Genomic DNA, 8,916 nt, shown 5'->3' with positions numbered 1-8,916 from the left:
TTCACAGGTTCAGCACCAGGCCATGTTCCATGGGAGATACTCAAGGGGTATAAGAATCGGTATGACTGGTCGCTGCCTTTTGAGAGAACTGGCTTACTGAGGGGAAGATGAGATTCCTCACAGCTAAGCATTACCAGGACATTCTGAGTTTCATACGTGTATAGAGGTTTACAGAAAGAAGGTTCGATGTGTGCCAGAGTGGAAACGCTTCTGGGAAAGGTGGGACTTTCTTCGAGTTGGAAGGGTGAGGCTAATTTAGCTGAGCAGAGTGAAGGAAGAAAAGTGTTCCAGAAAACACCACTGTCTGGTGCACTGTCCTTCCAGCTGTGGCGAGTGACCAGCTTGCATGTGGGGCATGGTGCCGGTGCCCTTCCTGCCATATGTGAGCTCCGAAGTAGGCTCAATTCAGTACGGTGCCTGAGACCAACTGGGGTCCTGTATTTTCCAGGAAAATATGCATCTTTACTGAAATGACACATATTAATCAAATACTACTTTCTGATAAGCCTTTGATGCAACAATTGAAGAAAAAATTAAAAACAAACCTACAGATAGATGTGTTGACAGCCCACCCTGCTCATGACATGCGGCTCAAGTTAGTCATCAAAGTGAAAATGTCAACTGCCGCCTCAACACTCTGTTTCTAAATCTGAGATTTTCTATCCTTGTTTCCTCACCACTTTTTCCATTTCTCCAAGAATATGCCAACCTGGGTGGTGAGACTGAGCTCTCGACCCCTGTGTAGTTTCTCGTGACTGTGAACTGAATATCCCAATGGAGCTACCTCAGCTCATATCTTGGCTAATTATTTCAGCTCCTGGATTTGGGGGATCTTTCTAACTAGGATTTCCTTTGGCAATTCCCTTCTAATTCATTTATTCCATCAGATCTTTCTTCTTGAAAGTAATTTCATTTTTATTTTGACTCTTTATACAATCACTTGTTGGGTATAAAAGTACCCAAATCTTATATTTTTTCCTGTGTCTTTAAAAATACAATTCAGAAAAATAGAATTTATTCTCTTATTTTTATGCAGTAGCTTCCAAGGAATGTGTGTGTGCGTGTGTGTGTGTGTTGGGGGGTGAGGGGCAAGAGAGGGACAGAGAGAGAGAAAGAGAGAGAGAGAGAGAGAGAGAAATAGAGGTTGAGAGAGAGAGAGAGAGAGAGATTGAGACAGAGGGAGAGATTGAGAGAGAGAGAGAGAGTAAGTGCATAGCGTGGAGCAGCAGGACAAATTCAGCTGACAGATTGCAGAAGGCCTTGGGTGCTGAGCTACTGAGGCAGGGCTGGCTCTGAGTCTGAGTGAGAACAGCATGCCCTGGAGCTTGACCTCCTTCACTCCTGAAACCAGGGCAATAGTTTCCAAATCACTGTAGCAGCCAACTTTAAAACCACTCTAACAGACACAGACATATGGCTCCATTCAGTCCTCTCTCCCTCTTCATCTCAGTTCCCATTTCTTTTCGCATCTCTATCTTCATTCTTAGTGGAGTGAGAAATAGCTTCTCATTACCACTAATACAACTTGGAGACATTTATTGGAGTCCTCGTAGGCCCTGATATTTCAATAGAGAATACAGCACTCCCCATTCTCTCCAATTGTTCTCAGCTGGCTCATTTCCTCCCAATTATGTTTGTCCTTCCCCTTGGGCCACTTTCTAAGGTCTTCAAATTTCACTCATTTCTGGACTCCTGAGTTAGGGCACTGCCCATTTGCTAGGGTGGCTCAGAGTCACAAGCACTTCTTCATTCCTCCATACCGTGTGCTAAGTGTTCACAGAAAGGTGCTGTGATCCAGTTGACAGCCTCAGTGACTTCGCCGTAGAGAATGAGAAAGGACAGAGGTAAAATACAGCCATTTCAGAAAATATTAGGTCAAACAGTGGATGTCTAAAAAAACAAGGAAAAACAGGTGCAAACTTCTGGGCTCTATTCTGAGAGTTTGGCTGACCTTAGCAGGTGGCGGCAGGGGAGAGGGTGGTAATCTCTGCCAGCTTATCTCTGTTTCTCCCAGGTGCTACCAAGTTGCAGCTGGGAGCTCTAGCTGAGCTAAAGTGCAATTGCAATGAATTGAGTTTGGTAGTGTGTAGGTGGCTCGGCAGAGCTTCCAGCCCCTACGGTCAAGATGAAACTCACATCTATGATCTTTTCCAGTTACTTCTGTGGCCTTGGGTGAGTCTCTTTACCTCTCTAGACCTGTTTCCTTACCAATAACATGAAAGATTTGGATGGATGGTCTCTACATTCCCTAGTCACTTTCAAAGTCTGTGATTTTATGAAGCCATCGCTATGTGCTTTCTGCAGTAGCACACCATGTCCTGAAGGTACTCGGAGGAACCCAGGAGTGTTGGGGGAGGAGGTCCGCATGACAGCTTGAGTTGGGTGTTCGTTTAATCGCAGAGGTCCTGGAGGGGTTGGTCAGTGAAAATCCTTTCCTAGAGATCTTCCCCTTGGCCCCTATTCCCCTTCTTTCCCTAACATTTTTGAGTGCAAAATTGTCGACAATCCCGTTTTAAGAAATTTATCTAAATCATTATTTGCTGGCATTTTCCTCATAAAGCAACTTGGTAGATTTTTCCTGCAATATCCTTCAAAAGTAGAGCTTTATTTGTTTAAGGCTGATTTGCGGACAGGAGGAGTGATGGCCAAAGACAGGGTTGAGCCAGGGACCAGGAAGCTGCAGGGTGACCAAGAGAGATATCTGGATGCAACACATGAAGTCACTATGATTCTCAAGAGCTGAGAAAGGTTTTTCTGAAACAATAGATTTCCTGGAGGCTGAGGCCACGAACTTGGCAAATTTGCATTGTAAGACAAGCCATGCAATGTGCTCTTTTAGAAAGTACCAAGCTGCAGGCTGGGTGCAGTGGCTCACGCCTGTAATCCCAGCACTTTGGGAGGCCGAGGTGGGTGGATCATGAGATCAGGAGTTCGAGGCTGGCCTGGCCAATATGGTGAAACCCTGTCTCTGCTAAAAATGCAAAAATTAGCTGGGCATGGTGGCTCGTGCCTGTAGTCTCAGCTACTCAGGAGGCTGAGGCAGGAGAATCTCTTGAACCCAGGAGGCAGAGGTTGCAGTGAGCTGAGATTGCACCACTGCACTCCAGCCTGAGTGACAGAGCGAGACTCCATCTCAAAAAAAAAAAAAAGGTACCAAGCTGCATATGCCAGGGAGTGTAATATTTGCGCTGGGTTGAGCAGGAGAACGCAGACTCTTCCGGCCTTAGTGGAGGTGAGGGGGATCAGCCATCTCCTACCCTTCTTTCTCCATCTGAAATAATAAACAATCTCTCACCATCCCTTCCTCTCCTCCTGCTTCAAAGGCTCCTGACTTGTGGTATTGAGTGCAGTGTGGTGCTATGTAGTGTTTATGCTCAATTTTGAGGCAGGGGAATGGCATTTGAGAATGAATTAGAACCCAGCCTAATCCAGCCATTTGGAACAAAATCTCATCCTGTCTCTCCGACTTATCTTCAACAAACCTCTGCCAGCTCTCTCCAGAGGCCCCTGTGGTGGAACAGTTTGTCTGTGGGCATTTGCTGTTAGGCTATTGAGGCAAATGCCCATCCTGATATTTTGAAGGATGTGTTTGTGTTTCCTTTGTGTCTTTGCAAATTTGGCCAATGTAACAAAGAACAGAGGTTTACTTAGTGGCCTGTGGTGAGTGACAGCTGTGCATTTCACCCATCATGGGGACGGAGCAGGAGAGGAAGCAATGGCCACAAGTTTTGCCTGGCATCCTGGGATTTGTGCCATCTGCTTTGTGAATCTTTTGTTCCATCCTTCTCATCCAAGGAGAAACTATGTTGAAGAAGCCTGAAACTGTTACTTCCAGCAAGGCGAAGTGGGTGTGAGCACAAGCTCATCCCCCACACAGAACCTATTAGGGGAGAGAGTCACATTGCCAGCTCGTCTGATTTGGGGAACTGAAGTAAGAACTTTGCAATCTACTTCTCAACTGCCTTAAAAAGCTTTAAGAAATGCACTCAAAGTTTAAGCAATATCAATGACTTGTAGACGTGCTGTTTCTCACTACAGTTTCAGTGAAAGCTGTTCACTTGATTTATTTTTATTAGCACAAGCACGGAGCTCAATGAATAAAACACAGTCAGGACAAATATATGGAACAGTGAGCATTGGAGTATCTTAACTTTTCCACAGTCCTTGATGTTCCCTGTGAATGTCTTGGCTGAGAATGATAATATTCTTGGCAAAATGAGAATGCAAACATACCCGCCACAGGGCAGTGAGTGCCAGATCCCAGGCTGAACTTGGTGCGGAGTCTTGGCCAGGCACTTCTCGCTCTACAGTCTTAGCCTAGCAGCAACCACCCCAAATCTTCAAAGATGGTAACGCTCGGTGTGCCTCTTGCTCAGGATGGCTGTGTGGCCTGTGTGCTATGCTCATAAAACGTATCTATATGTATATGTGCTGAAAACTGGAAATGCTGCCAGAATATTTCCTAATAACTATTGGATTGTTGTTTAATAGGAAATTTCTCCTCAGAGTCTGCAGTATTCAGCTCCCCACATTTATTTTTGGATAATACAATGAAGAGCATTTCAGTATCATCTCCTTCTAAGTTGAGAAATCTTTTTTTCTTCTTCATTTATTCACAGTTTCTTACTATCTGATAAGGGGCATAATATGTAATTTAAAGAGTTTTATTATACTTTATGTGTTATATGCACTAATTTAAAAGAAGCCTGATAAAATACAAAAGTAAATAGATTTTTAAAAATTACCTGCTATTTTGAATTTCCCAAATTATTATATCCCATTGGTTGGATTATTGAGAGTTGATTTGAAGTCACTTCTCTATATTTAAGAATTAATGTTTTCTTAATTTTTTTCCATAAGATTGGATAAACTGGACGTGATGTAATGAATGACGATCTTTAAGCCTTTCAGATAGGCTTAAAATTATCACAATGGTGATTCCTAATATTTTGTCATCAAAAATTAATCAGAGCTTTATTGTTCCTTAAGAAACATTTATTTGGCATTTTGGAATTTGTAAACTTGAAATGATTTGGTGATTCTGGGGAGGTTTTTCATCTTAAAACTTGGAGGAAGAATTCCACTGATGAGATGTAACATATAGTCGGAAGAGATCCTTTCCACACACGAGGCGACTGTGCCAATGAACTTGGTGTGTGACACCAACCTCTCACCTGCATGGTTTTCCATAATCAGTTGCTACCCATGGTTATTTATCTACTGTGAATGATTTGAAAATTATCAGGCTTGCTCTTCAGTACCTTATCTTCTAAACTCACCTTAAATTTCTGCAAACTCGCTTCTGTGCTTCTTCCAGAACGATCTCCCCACTCACTCTTAGGGGAAGTCCCTTGATAGGGAACTTGAATAATCCCCCCCCAAGGCACTTTGAAGGCTACAAAGTATTAACTGGGGTTTAGAAAAACAAACCAGGGTGTTCATCTGGCTAAAGGGAAAGAGTGTTAGAGGACATCTTGTAATTTCTAAATCGGCTTCATCCCGAGAGTTACTGTTTTCTGCCACAAATGCTTTGACCTTTCTACATCCATCTAGGAAGTGCAGGTGGCACATCTCTGCTGCACATCTTCTGGAATCAACATTCAGAGAACAGGCAAAGGGTGAAGGCTCATACATTTAGATTAGCCTTTTAAAGTGGTTGCTGTCAGCCTCTGTTCAGTTGGAGATTACTCACCATTCTCTAGAGACTTTAGTGCTTCCTTGTGCCGCCTGCTGGACAACACTGGCTTTCTGTCATGATGGCAGAGATGGAAATGTGGGCTATGATCTATGAGTATCTCTTTGGGTTTCCAACAAAATCTCCATGCATGGTTATCTGTAAAACCCACACAAAGCCAGCAGAGTTGTAGAAATCTCTGTTATCTAGCATTTAGAGATAATGTAAATAATTTAGTTCTCCCTGTTGTTAGCATTTCTGAATTTTCTGTTAACTATTTATTCCTAAATGCTCATATGTGTTAATCTGAGAGAAAGAGGGCAAACTTGACTTTAAAGGTCTGGAAAACCATTAAGTTCTCTTGGACAAGCTCACAGATAAAAATTCCAGGGATAGAGAGCTTTTGCAGCACTGCATGCTTAGAAAAAGACTGCAAAGGCTTGTTACTCTGGGGAAAATCCTTCATTATTCCTGTACTAAAAGGGACAGGCAATAAGGGCAACAATGCCTATTGGAAATCTCTGCTTGATCAGCAGGAACTCCTTAATCTTGTCCTACAGTGATTCTCAGAGTGGAGTGTGCATGAGTCACTTAAGAAGCTGCTTGAAAACACACAGTCTCGTGCCCACCCTAGAAATTCAGCATTGAAAGGTCTGGGTGGGTCCTGGGATTCTGCATATTTAACAAACACTCCAGATGATTCTGCAGCAGGATTCTGAAGATCAGTGTCTGGGAAACCCTGGCTCTGGAGAACAATGTGCCAAATATCTCGATATAGAACCACAGCTCATGATTTAGCAGCTCATGATTTAGGACTTTCCAGGTTTTCTAGAGTAGCTTTTATTTTTGTATTCATGTATTTATTCATTTTGACCAAATCTTTGGGCTATACCAAATGAGATATTCAAATTCTCTGCTCCTCAAATTTTTTAGATAGGAAAGAATATTAGTACAATTCTGAAGTGAGCTGTTTTTCCACTCCATGGTACTCCCAACCACTGCCCTTCCCAGCTTCACCTCCCTCTACCCAGCCCCCGTAGGCTTCCCTCCACTCTCCTCCACTTTTCTGCAAAACATCTGTTTTCAACCACTCACCACTTTCACAGAGTTTTCTTCCATTTTTGCCCTGTGACAACCATTAGCCTGATATTGTGATAGATGCTTTTCCATTCTCCATACTTCTTTTCACAGCAATCTGCACAATGCTTGCACCATTATTTCCAGTTTATAGAGCAAGAAATTAAGGCCAAGGTGCTCAAGATAACGTAGCTGTAAAGCAGGAGAGTTAGAATTCTTAGCAGGTCTGAAACTCCAAGCCCCATGGCCTTTGTCTCTCACAAGTAAGTTCAAGGTAACATCTTGGGAGAGAATCACTGAATTCCTGTGCTGGGAAATGGCTGAGATGATGGAATCTAAGGCTTTTTTACTCTCTATTTGGGAAACTGAGGTACAGGTTGGAGAAATTGCTTTCCAATTAAATGTTAGACTCAAAACCAAAGTCCACATTTCTTGACTCTCAATCTAAATTATTTCATAGCATCGCTTTGTCACCTCTTAAACTCTTTAAGTTTATGTTAGAACAGTAGAGTTGAGGACAAGTAATAGCTCATGGTTACTCCATTTCTTTAACTCTCATTATATAGGGCCAATGAAATGAGACACTTTTGTGGATGGTAAATATTTTGTTCTTATTTTCAAGATTATACAAGATGTGAAAATTAGCATGTCAACTGCTTTAACATAAAAAGAAATTGGATGCATTTCTACAGTGACAGGGAGAAGGCTATATTAGGTGGGAATCTATTTGTTTCCAACAATTCTAAGAAAATGTTTCACTTCTCTGTCAAGAGCTCAATTTCCTCCTACACATTTTACATTTCTTGTTGCAAACCATATATTTTTTCTGTATGAGCCTGCAATTTCTATAGATCTGGTATATTTGAGACCTATTCCATTTACCCACTGCTTTACATGTGTGCAGTCACTGGGAGCTGCCTTTCTCTCCCACGGGTATGAAGTTCATTCAACACTGGCAGCCCCCAATTTGGAAGCAAGAGGTTTTTCTGGGGTGGGATTGGTTTTCCATTAAAAACAAAAAGAAAAAAGAAAACCAACCCTCTCAAAGTTCTATTAACCCTCCAAGGTCTAGTGTATTTATTAGTTCAATGAACAGTGTAGGAATAAGTAAGGGTGGCGGAGAGTGGTGTGCTTGCTGCTAGCTGGCTGTTCTCCTAGTGCTGCAGGTTTGTGGCATGTTTTGTCTCAGGCTGTGTTTGTGTTGGTCTCCAGACTCAGAGCTTTAACAGCTTCCTCAAGCTGATGTGATCTTTCAGTGCAATTTTAGCTACGAGTTGAGGGGGGTATGTGTGTGTATGTGCATATTTGTGTGTGTGATTGCATGTGTGTGTGTTTGTATATTTGTGTGTGTGGATTGTATGTGTGTGAGTGTGAACATCATTGAAGATAGTTGAAGCTGCCTAAAGCAATTTCACTCCAAAAGCCAGGAGCTCTTTTCAAAATGTAGCGTCTCCTGGGGGATATTGCTGAATGCCTTTCAGTGCACACATGGAATTGAATCTGCCAGGGAGGCCGTGCTGGCTGGTGGTTGTGTGTTAAGGCTCTGAAGCCAACTGCCTGGAATCGAATACTTCTTCCATTACCCACTGGTGGTATGAGGTTGGGAAAATGGCTTGACCACTCACTTCCTCACTTTCCCCAGCTGTAAAATGGGGATATTCTGATACCTACCCAATAGGGTTGTTGTGAAGACTAATTGAATCAATAAATTAATAATGATACATTACTTGGAACGGGATGCCACATATAGTAAATGCTCAAAAATAAAAGTTAGTTAACTATTACTTACTGAGAGACATCAGGGAGTTGATGCAGACAGCCAGCCACTAAGAAATAAAGCTTAAACCAGACAGCCAGCTGAGTGATCACCGAGGGAAATGTCATATGTTCTGTTGGGCAGGCAGTATTATGAGATGAGAGCAGACAATAGAAAATGCCAATGTCAAGGGCACTCCCCTCAGGCGAAAAGGAAGAAGGAAGAGGAGATGGTGACATTATAACAGGTTGAAGTTGACAAGGGCTGAAGAATTTCCTTATCGCTGTGTGAATGGAGTTGGTTGCTTAAGCCCATTTTATTTTAAGTGTCAGCTGGTGTGCGTAGCAGGGAATTGACTGTAAGATGTGGGAATGACTTACAGACCTGAGGGCAGTGGGCAGCTGGGCCT

Source organism: Pan troglodytes, chromosome 7 (genome assembly GCF_028858775.2).
Source record: "Pan troglodytes isolate AG18354 chromosome 7, NHGRI_mPanTro3-v2.0_pri, whole genome shotgun sequence".
In the NCBI taxonomy this organism is placed as follows: Eukaryota; Metazoa; Chordata; class Mammalia; order Primates; family Hominidae; genus Pan; species Pan troglodytes.
This window is presented reverse-complemented; position numbering follows the sequence as displayed.